The 25,249-nt window shown below is 41.4% G+C and overlaps 1 protein-coding gene across 1 annotated transcript in view; it reads left to right on the forward strand.

Moving 5' to 3' along the window:
* NKD1 (NKD inhibitor of WNT signaling pathway 1) overlaps positions 1 to 25,249 on the forward strand; it is a 268,072-nt gene that overhangs the window by 29,311 nt on the left and 213,512 nt on the right. The window contains exon 3 of the mRNA XM_082062625.1: positions 435 to 582. The gene's annotated coding sequence lies outside the window, so the exon portion shown is untranslated. The remainder of the gene's footprint in view (positions 1 to 434; positions 583 to 25,249) is intronic.

Consider the following 25,249-nt stretch of genomic DNA (forward strand, 5'->3'; position numbering starts at 1 on the left):
TGCTACTCAGTATGTGTATGTAAGAAAGATACTATATAAAGAACAATGTGTTGCCAAATCTCCACTGAAATTTTATTACAGGAAAAAAATAATGTTGTGATTATTACTCCTTTGATGAAGATGGGAGCATCTAGATGGATTCTAGACGTGTTCCCACTGAAACCACTGATAGTTCATTCAGTAACTGGGGAGAAAACAGAAAGGAACCAGGAGGTTTGGCTGTTGTTAAGTGATGATGTGAAGTTTACTGATCAGAATCAAAAAATCTGCTAGAGTTTTGCTTGCAAGACACTTTGTAGAAACTGCAGGCCAACTAGTAAGAAATGTTGCCTGCAGGTTTGAAAGCTTTTCTTTCAGATAAACACATCACCTTGCTCCTGGGATCTAGTGTACAGCAAGCTAATAACTCTTCATTCCTCATATTTTTCTTCTAGGTCTGCTCTGCAGTAAGATGGCTTTAGACTGGCGCATCTGGATTTCAGTCAATCCAGATAAAATAGAAAAATATGCTGTCGCAGTAGAAGGATGGCCCAAGAAACTGAGGAAACAGCAACTCCTGGAGCATGGGAAGTCCATCACTCTGTAAGTTTTTAAGACTTCTCTTCTTCTTTGATTATTTATCATGCTTTGCCTACCTCTTAATCTTACTTCAGTGATGAACTTATTTGAGGTTGGCCTCTCAGTTCTAGGAACCCACAGCTTCTGAGGGCCTTCTGCTATTCCCATGTTATGTCTCAATGTAGTACTAGGAATGCATAATTAATTAGTTTATGAAACAGTTATTACGGTGATGAGCATCACACAAAAAAGCTCATATTTTTGTATGGGATTGTACCATATAGGTCTAGCACGTCATTTAGGACCAGGGATGTCTAACACAAGTCATGTTCCTTGTTTGCTGGTTGTCCTGCAGTAAGGTGACTTTTTAATACTTTTTTTAAATTATACTTTTTTAAAAGCATGGGATTGATATCCCAAGAGTGTTTTTCTCTCCCCGCTTCCTTTGCCCCGTGCTGTTGTGGGTCACACGTAGTGGAGATGTGCTGCCTAGTGAGTGTTGCAGGGAACACTCCCCTGGCTCAGAGTCCAAGAGCAGCAGTTCTGGACCTCGTATTCTGTACTTCTGGAGTGATGGAAATGAGTATATTTCTACATGAGGAACATGGGGAAGATCCTATGTCCCAAGAGAGGCTAGAGATAGAAATACCAGCATGAAGATTTTTGCCATGATGATTTTTGGTCTTGTGTTCTGTAAATGAGAACATCTGATCTCGCTGTTCCAGCAGTGCTGGTTTGTGCTGAGGAGCACTCCAGCTGAAGAACAGATGTCAGCATTGGAATTCTGTGAATCACTGCAGTGTTTTGAGGCTGTGTCATCTAAGCTCTGCCTTGTGATAATCAGTCATGAGGTGGAGCCTGGACAAACGACTGGGATATCCGTGGTGTACAGTAGAGCATAATGCAGAAATCCCAAAGAGAGCACCAGCTGTGCTAGTTGTATAGCCAGGAGCAATTAAAGCCATATCTGGGTAACATAAGTCTGAGTGAATTAGCTTTACTGAGCAGCGAGGCATGTTGGTTCAGTCGTCATTCTGTGCCGACAGCTCAAGAGCTTCTGGAATCAAGTTGGGCATCTCTATACGGTGCTGTGCTGGACCAGGTGGATGTACCAACTCCAGGCAGTCTTGCCACCAAAGTGTTATATTATATTATTTATACATAATGTTTTTGGTGCTCTCTGTTCCAAAGTACACACAAGTACGTCAAACGTGACTACTAAGGTCACTGAAATTAACCCTCATTACGAGTCACACGCAAAGGACTGCTGCTTGTGTTAAATATGCCCATTATACTCTTCCCATGCATCTGCATTCAGGCTCCGTTAGTACTGTAAATACTCATTATATGACTGTCTTCACTGTGTAAGAGCTGACCAGGTTATTTAGTTGTTTGCTGGGTTTTGTTTTACTTTGCTCTCATTGCTCATGGAGGTGAAATGGAATCCTCCAAGTCCAGCTGTTGGTCTCTCTGTTAGCTGAGAAAGGATCTGTGTTCTCCTCATACAATGTAAATGTTAATTCAGAAACGTTTCCAGACTCTGCTGCAGTCTGTAAAATTCTGAATGGCATTTGGTGTGTGAAAAATCAAAGATTTTAACAGTTTGACTGTTTTAAGTCTCGTAAGTCACATCTGTGGGACAACTGAGGGATTGTTTCTCTGTCAGTAGTCCCAGACTTGGTACCATGCTCTGGATTGCACGACAGGTTTCTAGTCTTTGTCCCACTTCTTCAAAAATCCCTGTTGCTGTGTTCATGAAGCCTGTGTCTTAGACACTGAAAATGAGACTGAGTTTTAGAAAGTGCCTTCTTAAACATAAGCATTTGGGTTACCTTCGTATTTCTATTTTGAACTAAATCAGCTGCATTAGCATGGTTCTCATCCCTTCCTTTTCTTCCTCTATCTTTAACTCTGCTTTTTAAAAAGAGACATGTAGCATTGACTATTGATTTGTTGTTATTATTGTTATTTTTTTTAGTCTGGTATATTCCCCATCAGGTGTTTCGCTGTTGTTTTCTGACTGAGCTGCTGTGTGTGCCCATGGCCAGTGTGGTATCCCTCCTGCTGGAGAAAAGAGAGGAGTCAGGCGCAGGCAACACAGGGAGGATTCTTTACGGGAATGGTGGATGTGGAGGCATCTGCCTTTCCGACTTTTAGACAGAAAAAGGTGGCACAGTGTTCCCGTCAGGAGATACTTAGGCTTGGCCCTTATTAAACAGGTATACTGACTGAATTTCAACCATCTTTCCTATTACCAATAAAAAGCCTCCAGTTACTGTTACTTGCATGTTTTCATTGCTGTTCATATGTGTCTCTCTTGCCTCCTAAATGCTGTAGACACCCTGTTCCCTTGGTGTCTGAGGTATTAATTGACACTATTTATTACGATTTTAGATGATTTCTTCAGGTTTTGTTTTCATTTTTCTCTGTGTATTTGGTGGTCTTGCCCCTCTTTCTCCTCAGGGAAACCAAACTAATGGGAACTTTGGAAATGTGCCTCAGAAACACTTCATCATTTCTTTCACCAGGTCTGTCTCCAAGACCCTACAGTATTCTTGTCAGCTTTGCGCTTCTTTTGTTTGTCAGATCTTTTTATCTCAAACAAAAATCTTTAATGTTTTCTAAGATGCCATTTTTGATGTTTTGCTCTGGAGTTACAAAATTGCCACCTTTAATATTTATAGGTTCATGAATTAATTAGTTAGGAAATGCTGTATGAGGATTAGCACACTTATTAGGAAGAGGAGAAACACTCCATTCTGCCTTCCCCAGGATGCGTTTTGTTTCATGTGCACTTGCCACGGAGCACGTTGCTTTGAGTTTGCCATTAGGTTTGTGTGTCGCGCGGATTCCGGCTTCTCCTGGGTGAAATAATCTTTTATTTTTATTCTTATGCAGAATGAGAAACATTTTCACTCTCAAAGTATGTCACCTTCACTGCATGATATGCACCTCTCACTGGGCTTTTAGCCTCGACTCCACTGTTGCCCCCACGGAAAAGCTGTGATCTGCTTTTGAATGGGACTGAATTTGGGGTTTGTGGTTTGGGGCCACGCTAACTCAGGCTGGAAGCTCAGTTTCCTTTTTGGTGTGAAATCCCCTTGTCATTGAATTTGCAGCTCAGTAAATGCAACCGGATTTTATCTAATACATCATCAATCTCCCTTTACAAGGAAGAAGGCATATAATAGTTCTGAACCTGCTCTGTCCCCTTCTACAATGTGGGAGTGGGAGGAGGGCTGGTGTTTGTAGCTATGGGAAGTTAGGTTAAGCTCCAAGTATCTGACATGAGCTGCAAATAAAACAAGACAATTTCCATGGCACGTGACGTGCTAAGAAACTGCATTTCCGCGTATTTGAGTTTCATGGTTTGGGTTTCATTCTCTTGAATATCAGTGCCACATAATTTTGCAGCGATAAGGCAAAATGAATGTGTCTCCAGCAGAGATCTGAGCACTCTGTGGATTCTTTTCCCACTTGGAGCATTAATATTGTTTTCCTCGGCTGTAAAATGGGGGCAGTAAGTGTGTATACTTAAAAAGCATGTTATGAACACAAATGTTTGTATATTACGCAAATGTAAACTCTTCAGTTTATTTCTGCAATTAAATTTAGCGTACATACTCTTCTGGGCATGATTTGTCTTTGTGTCTTTTACAAGGTTGAGGGCAGAGCCTTAAATAGCAGAAAACACTCTTTCAAATCACCCAGTCTGTCTTTTTGCAGATACTTTATTTTGCCTATCCCAGTTGACTTTGCCCTTCTAATTGGTTGCAATGACTATTAGATCAAAAGAGACTTTGATAACCATTTGTTAAATTGTTAAATTTGTTAAATTGGAGAAGATTGGTGAAGCTATGCAGGATCTAGGCTTGGTTTTGACCGGTAGCTCAGGCCCAGAGCTGGCTGTGTACCATCTATTTTACGAGACTTCAATGCATTATCCGCTTTATTTTTTTCTCTAATGGTCTGATTTTCCGCAACGACAAAATTTCGGTTCGTTTTACAATAAGCTGTTTTTTTTCCCCCAAGTTATTACCCACAAGAAATGAACATCTCTAACTTTCCCACATAAATCCCCAAAGTAAGTCATACCTAATAACTTCTAGTCTCTCACTGACAAAGTTTCAAGCAAAAACAATAACTTGGCTTTGACCCTGCTCTCTTCAAAAAGGAAGTTACTTCTGAGCAGCAACATCAAAAAGAATAAATAATTGTTTTTCTTTTTGTTGTTATGATATGGATCATCTGAGCAGTTAGTGGTAAGCAAGCCGGCTTTGATTTGGTTCAGACGCCCTAGTGCTTCGTCCTCTATTTATGTCAGCATGTTCCTGTTCCCACACCAGGAAAGTAGAATCCCTTGATTAAATTCATATTTGTTTTAATCTTTCCCTGTGTCTGATCTCAAGCTCAAAGATTCTAATGAAAAAAGTAGTGTATCCTGCTGGGAAGAGTGCTGATGTCAGACTTTAGTCTGTTTGTTCTGTTCTAACCTGATAATGCTGGAAACGCTCAGAACCCAAATGCTCAACTCCAGCAGATTCTTAAGACAAAGATATTTGGATATTTCATGGAGAGTTAGAAGCAAGGCTTTTTATTTGTAGAGCTAAATAAAAAAAACCACCCCAAACCTTTAAACAAATATTTATGAAACAGCAACTGACCACAGCAGTGAGTTTAATTAATCTGACCCCTATTTTCTTCTTGTAAAGCTGGGTTTTCCAAGTTCACGGCTAAATTAATGAGGATAAGGAATATAATTAAGTGTTTAATTCTGTTTATCTTTTGTAAGCTAGATTAAGAAAGATTTAGAATAATTTTCTCACTTCTTCTTTTCCATGAGCATTTGAGCTGTTAAATGCTAAGATTCACTCTGCCTTGTGCAATGACTGATTTTATTTTCATTTTTCTGAGACGCTAAGGGCCCAGGCAGATGCTGGAGAGCTTGGAGACATTCCTGTCGTTTTTCCCTCCTCTCCAGCTGCCTCTCAGCTGGAGGTTTCTGCCCCAGCATCCTGCAGGTGGAACAAACGTGTGTGGCCATCAGCTGCTTTAGCGTCGAACCAGCAGCTTCGCTACATTCCCGTCCTCAGCGCTTCAAACTGACTCGGTTTGCTAAAGGGGATGAAGAGGACATGCACCTCTCATCCCACTGGCTGAGGTGCCCTGAGAAGAAACCAGGATCTGTAGTTTCTTAGGCAGTTAATAATAATTTGCAAGTTGAGTTGGCAGTGCAGACAACCTTACCGTGGATGATGGAAGGTGCCGCATGTCCTCAGTTTATGAGCTGGCAGAGCTCATGAGTTTCAAGGAGGTGCTCAGTGCCTTGGAGAGGGCCTGATTAGAGACCTAAGGGATGAGATTTTCCCTCAAAATGATTTGTACAAACAGCTATAACATAGCAGGCCTTGGAAAATACAGTTTTCCCAAGTGATCCTTGTTTTTCCTCAGCAACCCATATCATGAGATCTGTATATCTTGAAATGCGTAAGCATGGGAGATGCTGATGCGCATGGGGCATGGTGCCATCTATTTCCCTCATCCGTAATGAGTTATTCAGAAATAGTTTGAAGATATTTTCTGCACCATGAAGTGGCACTTGAGTCTGTGCTTTGTCCCAGAACCTCTGGCATACGTTACCAGCTTTACAAGGGGCTGGGCCAGAGGAAGGTGGAAGGGAGTAGTTTCTTCCTTTGTAATGCAAGATCGGAGTCTATATGAAACAAAAAAAAAAGAGAAGCACTTTCATATGCTGACAGAAACATGCCGCAAGATATGAACTGCAAGAAACAGCACTGCTTGTGTTTTATTGATGAAAACGGGAGCATCTAGGTACTTAGCTGTGTGAATTCCTTGGGTATCTCAGTGTGGACTACAAAAATGCAGTTGTAAGCATCCATTTTTCAACTTTTGCCATGTATTTTCAGTTGTTTAGTTGATTAGTTTTAAGTCATTTTACCAAAGAGATTTAACATAAGTAAGCAGAGATATGCACTGAGATGCAAATCGTACAAAAAGCTATGGTGACCATGGTGACACCCTTTCCCGCTTGAGACCAAAACCGATCCGGTACTCAGTCTGAGTGCAGGAATACAACTGCTGCCGTCAAAAGCTTGAAAGGACATATTTACAAATGATGTTTTCCAATTACGTTTTTTCTTAATTGTGTTATAGAAACGGTTGCAAATAGGAAGAAGTTATACTTTTAAGGAAGTTTTGGGTATTTAATAATATTTTTCAGGTATAAAAATCAATGCTAGAGAATTAATTATATTGTGATTATTGGATTATTCTTTTCTCCTTTTGTTTTAGCTCAGTATAGAATTTTTTTTTTTAGTTTTGCTGCAATTTGCCCAGATGGTTTTCTGTCCTCACTTGTCCCTGTCTTGTTTTGGCAACGCTGTAGATACCATATCCTCTATAGAGAAACACCAGTCTTGGCAAGATTCCTGAGTGTCTTTTATCTCTCCCTATCCATATGGCACTGTATTTATTGCCTAAAGTCTATTGTTTATTTCTAAGGATTAAGCGATAAAGCGAACAAGTTGTAAAGTGTCTTCACACATTATTTATCTGCCCAGTGCTTGTACACTGTTTTTCTATGAGGTTATTGTAGCATGTATGGTGGGATGTACTTCATTTGAAAGAGACCAGTGAGGAAGGTCTCTGTCAAATATATACATAACGCTCCAGATTTTATCCCCCAAAATAACCGTTGTTTAATTTTTTGTAATATTCCACATGTCCTGCACAGACCTCTGCGTGTCATTAATGGAGAAACCACGTGGTCCCTTGTGCCATGGTTCTGTACTGACTCAAACAATCCGCATTATGGATTGAAATGTGAATTCGATGAGAACTGCACTGGGTTCTGTCCATCAATACCCTTTGGATGTTGACAGACCTTCAGTTCTTCTTCCACAGATGAAGGAGACGGATTCTCCCCTAAATGCTGTAGCTGACTGGAAAAAAACTTCTCCCGAACCAGCATAAAGAACTACAGGATACGTATTTTTGTCAGAAATTCCATTGCAGAAATGAGAAATCTCCCTTGATCAAACTTTGGTGAAGATAAAGATATTTCCCCAGTGGTAGAGTTTTGAAAAACCATCAGTTTGCAATGGAATATTTCACTACACATTTTTCAGCCAGCTCTAGCTTTGACATGGTTTTAATATTCAGTTTGCACAGTTATTTGTCTAAGCAAAGACGTGGCGACTATTATTGAATAATACATCATTACATTCTGTTTGTATTTTGGAACATTTATACACTGGTAGGATGATCTGTGACTTTTTTAAGGGTGTCTCTTGAGGCAGCTGCTCCAGCTATGGCAGCTAAAAATGCATTTGCCAGAAAAGGGGGGGGAAAGGGCAAAGGGACTCAACAACCGAAACTTTAGTTTTGCTGGATTCTCAACATAAACATCTGAAATGCCATCACAATAGCTGTTAAGCTTCTACTTCTGCTCAGCATTATAGCACGAGGAATGATTCCTGCCGCAAATTCTCGTTGCAGTTCATTGAAAACAGAGAGCCCGTTCCTGTAATGTCATAGCGATCGAATTAATCCAGTTATGTGGCTTTGCTAGGCTGGCTATTTTTGTTTCCCCAAGTTTTCAATCTATTTTTGTCTATCTCTTTGTATGTGCATTATGTAGAAAGAGGAGGAAGCTGCTCCCATTTTTAATTCCCAATGCCTCGTTTGGACTGAAAAACTATGTATTTTGAGAGTGATGAAACATGAGATGAAATTGATGTTTTGGGTTGGTAAGCAGGCATCATTATACAGTAATTTTAGTATGAGTAAAAGAATTAAAAAGATATTCTCCCTCTCTCCCTAGCCCTGTTCTACATACATAGGTTTGGAAATCAGAGTGTGGAATAAAGGTCTTGTATCCTGACAAGTGGGACTACAGGGCAGACCCGAATACAATACTGGTGCTTGGTGTAATTGGAGAGATAGGAAGTCATGGTTTGTGTCAGTCATGTCTACACCTACAGCAGCCACGTTGCACAGGTGGACATTATAGGCTGAGTTTCCAAAGGGGTTCACAGGAGGTATGTGCAGAAACACCGGTAACGAGTAACAGGAATTATCCATGTACCTCCCACTCACTGCTCAGAAAATTTGGCCTCCTAAGCAGAGAAATGCTAAACTATGTTAAATATGTTTGCATTGCAGGAATATAAATGATCTCTGCCAGGGCCCACATTAGAGTCCAGGAATGATTTATTTTTCTGTTTTACCATCGAAATGCAGAAAGTGTTGTACAGTTATGGAAGCTTGTAAAGCTTGGACATTTTTCTGTCCCCAGTGTGATGTGCACTCATGAACCAGAGAACCTTCCTGAATGGATTCTTCCCTGAGCTGAAGCTTATCCTTCGGATAATAAACGTGTGTCTTCATTTCTACATGTGCATGTTGAGAGATTATTTCTTATACCTTAGATGCTGAGCCTATTTAGGCCTAGTCGTGGCTTCAGCAAGTCATTGACCTCCCCAAAACAGAATTTTGGTTTGAACTTGGCTCTTTGTTTTTGTGATGTCCTTGTCTGCTGTGCCGAGGTTCCTACTATCAAACACTTGTTTCCTATTAGCTCATCACAGAACATAACGAGCTGATTATCTCCTGTGTTAGCCCAGGTGGTTTGAGTTTCACAATTATTTCCCTGGGAGTCACCATTTATTAACATCTCTTCTCTGAGCTGGCTGTAACCTACCTGTGCTGCACCAGACAGTTTTACAGCAGATTTCAACAACGTTGAACAGGAATGTAACAGTATGTACTTATTTCTGTTCCATCAATATGAAAGTCTTGTCTGTGTGTTTCTGTTAGTAGGTCACTCTCAGATCACTATTCAGTCTAATTTCTTCAAAGGCTTTTCCGGAAAACCATCCTACTCTTTGTTTGTCCTGTAAATAAGGTCTGTCGTTTTCTGACTATGTAATTTTACTTTCAGCCTTATTGGAAGGAATATTGTGGAGGTTTTTTTGTGTCTATTGTAAAAAAAAAAAAAAAAAAAAGTGTGCCTTTATGAAATGAATACAATAGTTTATGATACCATTTTGGATTTAAGTCAAAGAGTTTTATGTAGATGTGGTTCTATATGTTGCATTTCTGTTTTAGCAGTGTAGTGTCACTATGTGCAAACACCAGCTGATGCTTTCTGGAGTGTTCAGACAGTCCGTGTTGTCTCCGTTTGGAGTTCCAGTGGTGTTTCCACTTGATCTCACTTTAAGTTGTAGTTTCGTTTTCTCACTGCAGCTGCAGTTTAATTTGGCTTAGTCTGGACAGAACGACATTAGGGTTGCTCACGCGGCCTAAAGCTTCTGTTTCAGTAGCAAATAAAGGCGACTTAAACATTTCTAGTTTAGTTGTTTCTAGTTGTCTGACTAATACACCATCAGTTTAAGAGTTTTATTTCTGTCTCTTGGCCATCAGCTCGTGAGGTGATGAGCAAGTTGCTGCCCTGCCCTATACATCTGTTTTTCTTTCTTGCCTCTGTCTCTCGTATCTGCTGAGCTGACACGCTCTGGGAGGCAGGACTGTTTCACAACACGGACCTGTGGAGTGCCTAGTGCTGTGGGATCTCTTAAAAACTGCTATCATGGGAATGGTAACTTTCAGGATTTTCCTTTATGTCCTGGGTATTTTGTGTGTTTTGCCTCCTGGCAGTTGCCTATTGCCACAGCTCTTCAGACACAGGCTTTGTCTAATCAAACTGTCCTCTTCCAGCCGAGCAGCATTCTTTAAGCTTTCAGGTTAGTGCAACATCCGCTGGTTTGGAGAATCAAAGGACCCCTATACTTGGGGGCAGTCATGCACACAAATGCACGTACAAAGAAACGGAAATATTTCTCTAGGTCTTCCTAATTGCTCCAGCAAATGAGTTTCCCCAGCTGAATGCCTGGTTTAGCAGATTTTGCCCTGGTCGGCTGAGCAGAGGTGGCCACGGTGGCTGCTGGATCAGCCCTCTTTGGAGTCACTGCGTGTTGGTCGTCAGGCAGCTTTGGGGAGAGCAGCTGCCAGAGAGTTGCATCAGCTCAGCTACTAGAAACATCAAATATGGGTGTCCAGTTCATGTAATAACAGCAAAGGCTTGTCCATTTTGGTGAACTTCCTCTGCCTTATGTTTTACCAGCTTTTTCTCCCTCTGTTTGTCTTGCCAACATTCCACATTTTCCCTGATAATGTTTCTAAACTCCATCTAGTCCAGCATTTACTTCCTTCAGTGTCTCTTTCCCCTTGTGTTTCTTGTAGCCCCTTTTGCAATCCACTTGCCCTCATCGCCCCACAACATCCCTCACTAAAAGGGCTGTATGCTTAATGCCATGTTTATGTTAAACCTCCCTCCCCATCCTTTTGTTGTCCTGCCTATTTCAGCTGTAAACTCTGAGGCAGCAGCTATTTTATTACAAGATTTTTGGCACAGAACCTGGAAGAACGAGATTTGTACTTGGCAGGTCCCTGTGCACTATCAGTGTACACTTTGAAAATACAAATAAATTGGAGAGACTCTTTGCCTCCTTCATCTGTTAACTGGAGAGAGTAACAGTTGCATGCTTTTAAGAAGAGCTTTTTAGGTCTGCAGATGAAAAGGCTTTAGAAATGCTAAATATTAATTATTAGTAGTCATTAGCATTCCTGTCCCCTCTTGTCAGTGCTCTCATTTGCACCAATAACGTTCTCTAACAGCTCCTTTTCCTTTTTTTATTCAGTGGCCCTCCTGACAAAGAATATTTAGGAATGGTAAATGACTTTTTTGCAATTGGAATGAGACCCACCTGTTTTTTCAGTGTAGCTCAAACTTTGTTTTTTTCCGTATCATGTATTTTGTGTGTCTGTGTTCTTGCATTGCTGACATTACAGTATTAGTGCACCTTAAAATAGTTAATAATGGTGGTGGTTGCAAGAGCCCTTGTCCTGCGTTACTACCTATTAAGCTCGGTTCAGCTCACAAAACCAGGTGGAGAAAAGAGACAGGACTGGAGAATGAACTGAGCAGTGCTATACTGACATCACACAAGAAGTATGGGAGAAAGCTTGGAGCCAGACCCTCGTTTTTCTGTTGTATGCTGGTGATCTAGCCAGAACATAATTTTAACAATATCCCTAGAATACATGTTTCTTCAAAGAGAATTAAAAAATAAGCATTTTAAGGATGAAGATGGTACCATTCCTCTCTGTATACACTGTGTACAGTGAAAAGACTATAGAAGTGGATGCAGTTACGGCAGTCTATTTGTTCGATTTTACTGACTGAATTCTGTGCTAGTGGATTATGGAAGAGCAGCTGATGTCATTGACCTGGACTTGTGCAAAGCATTTCACGCTTTCCCACATGACATCCTTGTCTCTAAACTGGGGAGACATGGATTTGATGGATGGACCACTTGGTGCATAAGGAGTTGGCTGGATGGTCACGCTCAGAGAGTTGTGGTCAATGCTCCATGTCCAAGTTGAGGCCAGTGACGAGTGGTGTTTCTCAGGGGTCGGCGCTGGGACCGTTGCTGTTTAACGTCTTCACTGGGATCAAGTGCGCTCTCAGCAAGTTTGCTGATAACATCAAGCTGTGTGTTGTTGTCAACACACTGGAGGGACAGGATGCCATCCAGGGGGACCTGGACGGGCTTGAGAGCTGGGCCCGTGCAAACCTCATTAAGTTCAACAAGGCAAAGTGCAAGGTCCTGCTTATGGGTTGGGGCGATCCCAAGCACAGACACAGGCTGGGTGGGAATGGATGGAGGGCAGCCCTGAGGAGGAGAACTAGGGGGTGTTGGTTGATGAGAAGCTCAGCATGGGCTGGCAATGTGTGATTGCAGCTCAGAATGCCAACCGTGTCCTGGGCTGCACCAAAAGCAGTGTGAGCAGCAGGTCAGGGAGGGCATTTTCCCCCTCTGCTCTGGTGGGACCCCACCTGCAGAACTGTGTCCGGCTCTGAGGCCTCCAATGTAAGAAGGACCTGGATATGTTGGAGCAAGTCCAGAGGAGGCCACAAAGATGATCCAAGGCGGGAACAGCTCTGCTGAGAGGACAGGCTGAGAGAGTTGGGGTGTTCTGCTGAAGCTCTGGGGAGACCTTAGAGCAGCCTCCAGTACTTAAAGGGACCTACAGGAAAGCTGGAGAGGGACTTTTTACAACGGTGTGTAGTGATAGGACAAGAGGTGATGGCTTTAAACTGAAAGAGGGGAGATTCAAATTAGATACAAGGAAGAAATTCCTCCCAATAAGGGTGGTGAGAGCCTGGCCCAGGTTGCCCAGAGAGGTGGTGGATGAACCATCCCTGGAGACATCCCAGGCCAGGCTGGACGGGGCTCTGAGCAACCTGGGCTGGTGGCAGGAGTCCCTGCTCATGGCAGCGGATTGGACTAGAGGAGCTTTAAGGTCCCTTCCACCCCAAACCGTCTTATGATTAATTTTATTGCTTCAACACGCACACATGCATAAATAGCTTCTATTGCCTCTTGGTTTAGTTTGCTCTGCCTTTTCAGTTCATTTGTGTTTCTTTGAAAGTATAGTTTCTTGTTGTTGTAGAAGTGCTTCACTTCATTGCAAAGGTGATATAAACACTAGCTATGAAAGCATTTTTTTCTTAATATACTCCCAATTTGACAAGTTATTCCAGAATTTGCTTTGCACAGAAACGAGCTCTCTTGGTTGTCTTATTCTACATGGTGCATTCTGGCTCTCAGGGTTTCTTGTGCGCTCCCTGGGACACACACTCCTGTACCTGTGGAGACTCACAAGGATGTTCCCAGCTCTTCTCATGTGTCCTGTGACAGGGCACAGGGATTCCCAGCTCTTGCGAGTTTTCCAGTACATCCTAGAAATTTTTGGATATAGAAGCATTCTAGGAATTTCTCAATTATTTGTAGAAATCGGAGCATTCCTGGATTGAGAGTCTTTCTAGGCTTTTTCCCAGGTTTTCTATGAATTCCTGCAAATTAGTGGTTTCTGCTGTGAGGTGTGTGTGAACTTGGAGAATGTTTTAAATGCCTTCCAGGAATCTTTGTGTTTTCCAGACATTACTGGATTGAGAAACTTTCCAGGAATTTCCAAGCTGTTATAGCAAATCTTTATTTTGGAGGCAGATAACAAGAGGAGAAGCGTATAGAGCTATCCGTGTATGCTTTTGGATGGGGAGTATATCTGTTGTCTAAATCTGGTGTTATCTTTAATCTATACTTTAATAAACATTTAGATGTTTGTGTAAAGTATGGAATAAATTCACGTAGCTCGTTAGTCTGATGAATGTAATTATGTTGGGATGATAATGGCTTGTAACTAACTGATACCTGAACATTTTCTCTAATGAATGTACCAACGTTAATTTGGTGTCCTTTCAATAGCTACTTTGAAACCATATGCACATATTTATGTACATTTATTTAGAGAGGCTTTACATGCTTGAACAGCACAGGTATGAAAGCTGTTTGGTGACATCAGGCCTTGGCTGCTCATTTTGCAAATCTCAGCTAATTCAAACTGCACGTCTTCTTTCAAGTTATTATCTGTTTCTTTCCTTCTTGGCTATTGTATATAGTGGAAAGAATTTTTTCGTATAATAATCAAGCAGTTTGCTACATTATTATTTTTGTTTTATTCATCCTTTGTATGTCACGGTGTCTTGGTAATGCAGATATAGTGTAACTACCTGTGCCTGGTTCACCTGAGACTGTTTCCATGTCGTTCTCAAATACACTGGCAGCCACTGGAGAGGCCACACATTAAATGTGTTTGCTTTGGATGTACAGCTTTACAGTCCATAGCTACCTGAGTCACCTTGCAATTGTGGGCCCAGATGATTTACTCATGTAAATCAGCACAATTTTACTGATGTCGGTACAATGAGAAGAGGTGATGTTGTTTGTCCTTTGCTGTTTGCTGTGTGGTCACTCCATATATGATCCCAAACTCTGTTTTCTCCCGTCGCTGAGGAAAGATGCAGAAGTAAATCCAAACCAGCACTGATGCTGTGCTGGGCCAGCACGTTCAGGGCTGTGGTGGGTACCAACAGTAATGGACTTGAAAGGCAACACCATTGCCCTTCTGGCTCAGTTTATTAATCTTATAGAATGTTCAGAACGAGAACAATGGGGCCTTAATGTAGAAGAGTGGCTGCATGCTCTCCCTTCTGTATTTTCACCTTTCCTTATGAAGCCTGAAGTTGTTTCCCAAGGTAAGTTGCTGCTGGTAGGGGACTGGGCAGCTATTGGCAAGGTGGAAAGTCGCGTGTACTTTGGCAGCTTAGGGAGGTAGAAACTACTCATCTGAAAAAATAAATGGAAGTTACTAGATTACTTCTTTCATGAAGCACTTACACACCAAAGTGTGTTTCTAGTGCTAGTTCCTACTGCTGGCAGCCTGTTCCTCCTGCTCCCACCGGCAGCACTGCCCGGCATGAAAGGCTGTGCACTGGTAGCTACTGGGCTACAATTCATCCAAAAATCATCTTTCTGCAAGGATTTTGGTGCAGTGGTCTGAAAGCCAGAGCTGCATTATTTGGTGAATAAATAAGAGAGAAATGTTTTCAGAAAAGGTCTATGCGTGTGAGTTCTGAAGCCACACTGAAAGCTCAGCCTACGTTATTTTAAAATGGTGCTTAGGAGCTTTAATCACTTCAGTGTTTTGATAATGCTTCCTGTTCCGAAGAGAAAGTGCAGACGGCGTTTTTCATTCCTGGTTCATTTCTGTGTCAGTCCAGGTACATGGCTTTTAGTGTTAAATAGCCCATGTGTTATCAAACATCTCGTGTTGCTAAGCAAGAGATGTTAAGCAGGATTTAAGTTGCCCGTATCTGTGTTAAATTTGTGCTGGAAAACATACCCAGAAAACATCAGACTTGGTTTTATACATTCATACTGCAATGCACTCTCTTTCCTCTGAAGGATGTGAATGTTCTCTTTCTATTATTTTGGATCAACACAGAAGTTTTAAATCTTTTTCAAAGTGTAAACTATCTTTCAAAGCCTTGAAAGTTCATTTTATAAACCCAGATCAAATAGTTCTGACATTTGCTAGCTAGACATTTAAAGGCGCACTACAGAAGCAGTGCCATCTTTCACTGGGTGATTTGCTGTAGATAAAGGGCTAAACTGCATTTAGCGTTATAAACACAAGGTGTCCAGCATGTGTGAGCAGTGTCCTGGGGAGAAACATTCCTTAAATGTTAATCCATTGCTTTAACTTTTGTGCCTTCTTGTTCTTTCACGAAAGTAGGACTTGATATCAACTGAATTCCTCTGTTGCTTTAAAAAAAAAATACATAAAAACCTAAAATTTCTTATTTTAATTTTTGAATTTAGTCTAATAATTCCTCAGAATAATTTTGAAAGTGATTACTCAGAAAATATGCTGAAGTCAAATTGGGAAATTCCAAACCAGGGTAGAATCAAACTAAAAATGAAAGTTTTACCTACCTGTATAAATAGACTGTTCAAATGGGTATATATGCTGATTAAGAGAGATGAAACAAATATATGAATTGCTGTTCACACCTCCTGCTCATCCCTGTGAGATTTCACCGTATGCATTTTTATTTAACTGATTTAAGGCCTGATAATTGTGATCCCAAGTTGTTAATCTCATTTACTGAATCAGTGGGTAAGTTAACTTCTCTTTTAAATACTTGTAGCAGGATATCTGAGGCACTTGTCACTGGAGCAGATGTTTCAGTCGTTGGTTTTTCTTGTGCACCGTTGTGTAGGAAACCTGCGCTGTTCGGGGACATCCAAGGGAGGTGACCTGGGGTGGAACTTCCCTGGGCCACAACCGTGTGGTCGGGCCTTTAACGTTCTTAAAGGAGATGGGGCTGGCAAGGATGCTATTTTGAAACAGCTTTTGACTTTTTATGGCTAGAGTATTGAATTCGAAGTTCAACATCTTTGCGTGCGGTCAGAAAAGAGAAAGACAACTGTTGTATGCTCATATCTAGTTAAGCACCGGTAGGCAACTGATGCGTGTATGGTATAGCATGTGGGCTGTGCAAGGGTGACATACCATTACTGCAGCACCTTATCACTGCATGAGCTGGAAAGCTGAATGTTGCCATCCAGCTTTTGCTGTGGACTGAGTCTGGGAATCCAGGTGCAAGCTAAGAATTGCCTATTTAGTATTTTACGGCATTAATATCTAAGGATATGTTAGCCTAATTATTGCAGTGTGTGAGATGAGAGCAACAATACAGTGCAGTCACATCGCCAGTTTGCTTGGTCGTTGCTCACAGGTGAATTATCGGAGTGTTAAATCAGAGCCTTTGGAACATTCGCAATCTGTGGCCTGAATGTTTCAGTCAGGGACACACAAATATAACTGCAGTTGCTTTTTTTATAAAATAGCCTAGATCTGTTTTTTACATGCTTCCGTGTTCAAAATATTTTGCAAACCGCTTAATTTCTGCATCACATTCTTAGAAGCTGGAGGAAGGTAAATATTATTGTCCCAGGTTTCCTGGCAGGAGCAGAACCACAGCGCTTGCTGGAGGCGGCAGCGATCTGAGCAGCGCTGATCAAAGGGCGCGTGTGCCGCAGCGGCCGCGTGTGCGGGGACCGGCACTGGCTCTGGTGGGACAGGCCAGGAGCCACAACCCCTGGAACGAACAACGCCTTAAATTTGCTCTAAATACTCCATACTGAATAGCGTTGCGCTGGGGAATGGAAGTTCTGCTAATGGGTGGTGCTGTAGTGTAGAGTCTTGGATCTGGGCAGGAACAACCCCAGGTTCCATTGTAAGTTGGGGAGTAACCTGTTGGAGAGCAGTGTAGGGGAAAGGGAGGACCTGGGGGCAGCAGGGTGACCATGAGCCAGCACTGGGCCCTTGTGGCCAGGAAGGCCAATGGTACCTGGGGTGGATTAGAAAGGGGTGGTCAGTAGGTCAGAGAGGTTCTCCTGCCCCTCTGCTCTGCCCTGGGGAGACCACACCTGGAATATTGTGTCCAGCTGTGGCCCCTCAGTTCCAGCAGGACAGGGAACTGCTGGAGAGAGTCCAGCGCAGCCACCAAGATGCTGCAGGGAGTGGAGCATCTCCCGTGTGAGGAAAGGCTGAGGGAGCTGGGGCTCTGGAGCTGGACAAGAGGAGACTGAGGGGGGACTCATTGCTGGGGATCAAGATGGAAAGGGGGAGTGTCAGGAGGATGGAGCCAGGCTCTTCTGGTGACAACCAGGGACAGGACAAGGGGCAATGGGTGCAAACTGGAACACAGGAGGTTCCACTGAAAGAGGAGAAGCAACTTGTTGGGGGTGAGGGTGGCAGAGCCTGGCCCAGGCTGCCCAGGGGGGTTGTGGAGTCTCCTTCTGTGCAGACATTGCAACCCGCCTGGACACCTTCCTGTGTAACCTCATCTGGGTGTTCCTGCTCCATGGGGGGATTGCACTGGATGAGCTTTCCAGGGCCCTTCCAACCCCTGACATACTGGGATTCTGTTCCACCACTGTGGGCAATTCATGTTCTGTATAACCTCATACCCTGTACTGTTCTATAGGAGCGTGTTGCACTCATAGGAATTAAATGGTTCTTTTTATTACTGGGATCAATTAGCTGGTGTAGGTGCCACTTTATTATTTCCCCAATGATATCATGGAATATTCTGTGAAGATTAGTTATTTTTTAAAAAAAATCATTTTATAGTGAACACTAGAAAGAAACATAGCAGTTCAGGAATAACAGAGGAAATAAGCTTGTTGTCACACATATAGCCACAAAAAAACAGATTGTGATAAAATAATGTCCACTAAATGAGGCAGTGCTCTTGTGGAAAGAGAAAAAATGTGTGCGTGTTATTAAATGCAGCGTGAAAATTGATATCCACAAAATGACCGAATTGAAACAATGCTGAAATGAATATCGTTTGCTTATCTGTATATCTGACTTTGAATTACTATCATATAGTGTTCTTTGTAGATAATAACTATAATTAAATTAATCAATAAACAGATCTCACCGTATTTATCTGGTCTGTCCTTGGCAGCAAAATGAAAGGACAGTTCAGAGGAACTGCATTTAGTAAATAAAAGCTCATGTGTATGTTGTTCCTTTAGTACAGACACCTAACTCTTTAGCGTTAGATTTAGGGGTACACGTGGTACGGCTGATGGACCCTTAGATATGATTGTGTAACATACATGAAAACAGCTCTGTGGTTGGAAAAATAACGGGAAACAAGCTACAGAGAATAGCAGTTTGAGACTTTAATAACAAGTAGAAATGTATAGGCAGGGGTAGGTTAAGTTATGGAAATGAGGTGTAGTGCTTTTCACTCCAGATTATGAAGAGAAACTGATGCAGACTGGCTGCATGTAGTGAGAGCCTGACTGTGTGGTGAATGGTCAGGTTTTGCCCAAGTGAAGTGTCTGCAGTTCCTAGCAAGGGGGATCAGCTCCCCTGCCATGGCGGGAAGAGCTGATCCACTGCTGATGGAACAGAAGGGGCGGCAAGGAAATAGGATGTGGAGTCTTCAGTCTGTCCCAGGCTCAGATCAGTGAAATATGAACATCAAACTAGTTTCTGATTGACATGCTGCGGGGGGGAGTGTGTGTCTAATACTTTTGGGAGTATATAGAGATTAAGGTTTGTGCTGAGTTTCAATCTTGCTATACAGAGAGAGAAAAGGTGGGGAAATGCAGAAAGTCAACTCCTAGACAGACAATATTGATAAAGTTTTCTGCTTTGTGAAAATTCACCTGTACTTTAAGACAGAGGCTGAATCCCACAGGTGATATTGGCTGATACTGGAGCAAATGGAGCCTTCTTGTCTCCAAGATACTGCAGGACAAGCTGTGCTTTCGGTACTATTGCTCCACAGACAAACTTTTGTTTCAGGACATCAGGGCAACCAAATGACTGAGAGTCAGGTCTGGAATTCTCCTGTTCCTTTTTCTCCTGGTTGATGTGTTGTTGGATACCTGGTAGTGAGTTCCAGGGCTGGGCTGATCGATGGTAACGATTAATGGAAAGATTAATTGCCTTCTCAGATTAAAACCAAACGTGCGGTGTAAATTTTCTGGCAATGGAGGTGTCAATGAGAGCTTGAAACAGGTAAAGCTTCAAAGAAATTAAATTGATGCTCTTTGGTTTTTCAACTTGTGATTGGGTGAGCTGGAGCCATTGACTTTGTATTCCATGGATATTGAAAGTCTGAGACATGTAAAATTGACACGGATGTGTAAAATTGACTTAATTTCTACTTATTCTGGAATAAGACCTGTCAGAGTTGCGTAATAGGCATAAACATATAGAGTTATCTGTCATATTCTTCCAGAAATCTTTCAACAAAGAGACATTGAAACTCAGAGTTCATGGGCATACGATCCCCTGTAAAGAGACCACCTGCTTGCTTGATATGAGCACTTAATTTTAGATTAAAAATACCAACTGGTTTAATTTAATAACAGAGTAAAATCTGGTTTTAATTTAGAAATTTAGACTGTAATTTAAGATTTAAATCTTGAAGATTAAACAAAAAGTAAAGCTCAGCTTTTTAATGAGCTCTAGCAGAAGTAGATTAACATTTTTTACTCTTGTTCATGCTTCTTCTACTTGTAGCATTTCCAGCTATATTTGATTCTACACCAGACAGTCAGTTTTAAGTGTGATTTGTCTGTTTTTCTTCCCCTGCCTGGTATCACTGAGCAGTGTAAGGGGGACATACACTCTAGAAGGCTTGAGATTGTCAAAGAACTTTGGAAAATTTGGAAATACCTTCCATGAAAAATTAAATTCAAGTACAAATTATCTTGTGGATACCCTAGGATTGTCAATTTTCTGTGATATTTGGAAGAAGCAACAAGAAGAGAATTGAGCTGGTAGCACTCCTGTTCAAAAGAAGATGCTTAGACAGCAGTAAAAATGACTATGAGATCACTTGAAAAAAAGATGAAAATGGGTTTATACAGTTTAGCTAAATGGTCATTTTATGACAAGTTGTGATCTGAGGAGAACAGAATGACCTTTCTTCTGGTCTGGAAGCGACAGATGCTGGTAGAAAACTGTATGGTCTGAGTGACCCATCGTACATTGAAATAAAACCAAAGAAGGGAACATGTCCCAACAGTGAGGTCTGTCAAGACCGTTGAATTACTACACCACCAATATTTGATTGATTTAAGAGTCTCGGTGCCAGGCTTCAGGAATCACTTCTACGATATACCTGAAAAGTCCCACTGCTGCCAATAATTGATGTGAAAAGCGGCAAAGGACATAGAATGGATTTCTGCCAGTAAGGTGGGATAGCTAGAGCTAAGCTTACAGTTTTCAGCCAGGCTTTGGTTTGCAGTATACCGATAGTTTTGGGCTAAAGAAGAATTAATGTATGGCATCCATGCCCCACGAGCAGCGCAGGAGAGAAGCAAGTGGCTGGAGGGGGTTTGTTCTCCCCCTTGCCGCATTTATTGGCCCCAATGAACGTTCCAGAGAGGAAACCAGATGTGAGCCAGGGATGACTTGAAAGGACAGGTAATTAATATCATCTGCCGTTACTTTCTTATCTCGATGGGCTGATGTTTCCAGCGCTGACCTGGGCTTGGGGGAAGCGCGACCTCCTCCATACGAGAGGAGAGAGGTCGGAAGGCTCCGGAGCCTCCCCGAGTTCTGCTCTGTCCGTGGGGTGCAGGCGTTTGAATTGGGGGGGTCCCATGAACACTCCCTCGCCGCAGTCTGTGTTCTAACAGCAAGCTCCTTTAACTGTCTTTTCACCAAGAAAAGCATTAATGGTATTTTCAGATGTTGTGTTGCTTCCTCTCCTTAGTTTGCTTTTAATTTATTTTGTAATCAATGTCAAGTGCCTGAGAATTTGTTGGAGAGGGAGGGAAGGCCTGCAGAAAAACAGCAGTATTTCCAATAGTTGATATATTAAAAAAAAAAAAAAGAAAAATCACCTTTTGCACGTAATTATTTCTGGCATTTTGTCCATCATATTGTAATGAGCTTCTTCAGAGGAAATCGAAACAGCTTGTCTCTTTGAAAGCAGAGATGCAACTATTTTTTGGTGTGTTTGTTATCAAAACACAAGCTGTTTTTCCTTCCTCAGAGGACACCTCGCTGTACAATGGGAGAAACATCACGAATTAAATTAGACAGCATCAAGTTCACATGAAAGAAAATACATTTCTTTAAACAGATTTTTTTTTTTAAGGGAGAGGGAAGATGCAAGGGTTTAGCAATCTAACTCTTTTCCAGCCTGTGCTACTTTCTCTGCGTTGCTGTGATAGTAAGGAACCAAATGGCAGATTTCACGATAACAGTCTAATTGTGAACAAGAGGCTTGAATTAACTGAAGTCATTTGGGAGGTCTTTGATAATTCCATATATTAGCAGGGTCTGGTACACTTTCTGGTTCCCTGCACGTTTCAGAACGTATATCTGACTTTGATCATTTTACTACGTTAAGCATAAATCACAGACTAATTTACTATTTGCTTTGAGTGGTTCTTCATATAAATCTTTGACGTTTTTTCAGAATCAGCGATGGAGTTTATTTTCTAACCCCGTGTACTGGAAAACACCATTTCCAGTGGCAGCAATTAGAGCAGGACCACTAAAAGTGAGGGGTGGAGCCCCCGATTGTCAAGGGCTTTAGATGATTTCAGAATCTCAGCTCGGTGGCCACAGCTGTTGGTTTTTATGAGTGTGCATGTACCCAGATGTGATGATTGGGAATATCTTTATAAATAGGTTGTAACAGTTGTAAAATACATTTGCGTACTGAACCTCTGTTTCTAGCACAGGAGAACTGAAGTGCTGCATTGTTTTAATGCAATTAGTCAGTTGAAATCTCATCAAGGACATGTTCGTTTAGAGTGCCTTTGCTCTGTGTCATCATTTACTTACAGGTCTTTTCATTAAGCAATTAATGAGTTGCTCAAATTAAGAAGTAACTAGGAAAAAAGGTGCAACAGAAATGACCAGACTTGCTTGTTTACAAACGTATTAGCAATTATTATTATTATTATTGTAGACATAATTTGTTTGCCAAGACAAATTTTGTATTCCAAGCCTACTTGCTTGCTTTACTTATTATTGTCTTGATCTTTTAATAATCACCTTTTTTGCCATTGGTATTTTTGCAATGATTCCCTTTAAGTTTTCAGCATAAGGATAGTATAATAACTAAATAAATGTGTCCTAATTAATGGAGAGTATATTATTGGTGGTGGTAGAAATAGCAGGCTGCCCCAGAAGGGCACCAGGCTGCATTCCCGGCTGAGATGCTCACGATCCGGGTTCACTTATACAATCAGGGTGCAGTTTTCTTCTTTTGGAGCATCAACAAACCAGCGTTTCAAGGAAAACTTGAGGGCTTTAGTGATTAAATCCCAGTAAAACTGGGACTGCCTTACGCGGTCTTCAGCTTCTTTAGATTATTTGGAAGCACCACTTGGAGCCATGAGAGCGAATCCTCCTGGTGATGGGAGGCAGGTCCTGCATCCGTCGGCCACGGAACAGAAAAATGAAGAGTTGCTGAAGCTGCTTTAATTATGGAGAAGCTGGTTTGTATGTCTGGAAGTCAATGAAGTTAATGTGTTAAGCCTGAGCTTGATGCTGCATCTTGGAATAGTTACCTGAGCTTTGGGATCACTTACTATTTTGCTTGTATTGAAGACATGGAAGGGGGCAATGAGTAGGCAAAGCCTCTATTTCTAAAGGTCATAAGGACCATAATTTCAAAGGTGTTGAGGTATTTAAGGTTACAAGACCAGGTAGTCAAGATGGTTAGCTACCAATTCGTGTGGAATCCTGTTGAAATTACTCTATGTTGGAAAGAGTTTGATGGGATATTACGAAAATCTGCTGGGAACCCACTTAGAAGCTTTATGTGCTTTACAAAGGGCTACTGGGGTGGGCACTATTGACTTAAACCAGCTTCGGCAAGACTGCAGTCACCAAGGTACGCTCGGGTTTGTGGTTTGCTCTTATTAGAAGATAGAGATATTTACAGGCTTTTATTTTACTTTGACTGGACAGAGATTGTGGAAAAATGAGAAGAAAAATTCGTAATGAACAAAACACCTGCTGAACCCTGATAAAGAAATGTTTCACTTGCTACATCTCTGACCACGCTGATAATGTTATTTTTATATTAGTGGGATTATTGTGTTTTCGGTTAACACTTTAAAAAGTGAATTTACATACTCCCTTTTCAAAAGTTACTTTTGGGATGATTTTCAACCAAACAGACACCAATTTGAAAATACTTAGCTGGCAGTGAATGGGTATTTTTCATAATAAGAATATATGATGACAGTAAAAATTTGCTTTTTATTTCCTCCTTGCAGGTTTTTCCTTTGTAAATGTGTCTTTTTATGTAGTTACATACAAATGTCAATTCATGCTTATTGATTAACTTTGCTCTTTATAAACAACAAAATTATAGATATTGATGCTTCCTTATCGATTTACGGTTCTTTAAAACTTTTATAGTTAGGTTGGTTTTATTAAAAATCTCAAATGTGAATACTAGATAAGATATTTTAATGTATTTCTGTGTGTGAGAAATGCATCTTTATGAGGATGTTTATGGTTAAGAACCTGAAACCTTCAAAAATCCCATCTATATGTATGTATTTACATCCATCTAGTTTAGGTTTGCTTCCTTCAGTAATGAGTTTGGTTAGTAGAAAGGTATCAAATACTGTGTAAAAAAGGGGAGAGGAGAATATAAGTTAAAAAAATTGAACAGTGCTCCTTATTTCTTAATATAGCATGTTAGAATGTGACGTATGAATGGTGTTAGCCATGTATCTTTTGAAACGTTGTGTTATGAATAGCTGACCACTGCATAGTTTGGGGCTAGAAAGCGGCACAGAGTGCAAAACTAATTCTAGCGTTCAAGATAGATTTTTGGTTTAGTTCTGCTTTTGTGAGAACATTGAAAGAATCGGTGTGGTGTGTCTGGAAATGAAACATTTTGTATCAAAGTGTTTTTCTGGCAGACAAGCCAGTATTGCATAAACTCGTTCCTCAGGATCTGTTTTCAGCAAAAACAACTTCTGGCAGTCTCCAGCTTTTTATCTTTCCTGAAGGGGAACCTAAACTAAGCACCTCGAGACCTTAAACCGAGCTTCTGAGTCTTGTCTTTGGTCACCCCTGAGCTCTTACAGAGTGTCTGAGCTGTTGCCTCTGTTACTTTAGCATAGACCCAATTTATCAATGAGAGTGGCTTTGAGGCCCAGTATCCAGAAGTAAGAACCAGCATTAAATTTTTGCATACTCTGTGCTGCTTTATTTGGCCTTAAGACTGTTTTCTATCGATTAGGCAATATTACACTCTTTCTTCTGGGTACGCACACAGAAAACGTCTACGTGAATCCTGACTGAACTTTACACTTTTTAACATAGATTGTCTCCAGAGTCCCAGAGTTGCCTGGGAAAAGCATCTTTCATGGCCGACTGTTAAGCAAAAGCATCTTTGTTTTCTGTAAAAGCACCCCTGAGATCTGTATTATGCTAACAGTAATGGAGGAGCTTTCTTTTTGCCAGTAATAATGCTATCAGCATCTTAATTGCATGAGCTAGGTTTTTAAAAATGTAAGGAACTAGCACAGCTAATGAATATTTGGAGGCTTTGCTTCAGAAGCGGAGAAGATCCTGTACATGGCAGCAGTTGGGTGCTTTCCTCATTGGTCTTATTAAAATCTGCGTGTTTGGAGGAGAGCGCTTTGCAGGTGGTCTGTTCGCACGGGAGCTCTCAGGTGCA

This window comes from Streptopelia decaocto (genome assembly GCF_964273445.1).
Source record: "Streptopelia decaocto genome assembly, chromosome: 11".
Lineage (NCBI taxonomy): Eukaryota > Metazoa > Chordata > Aves > Columbiformes > Columbidae > Streptopelia > Streptopelia decaocto.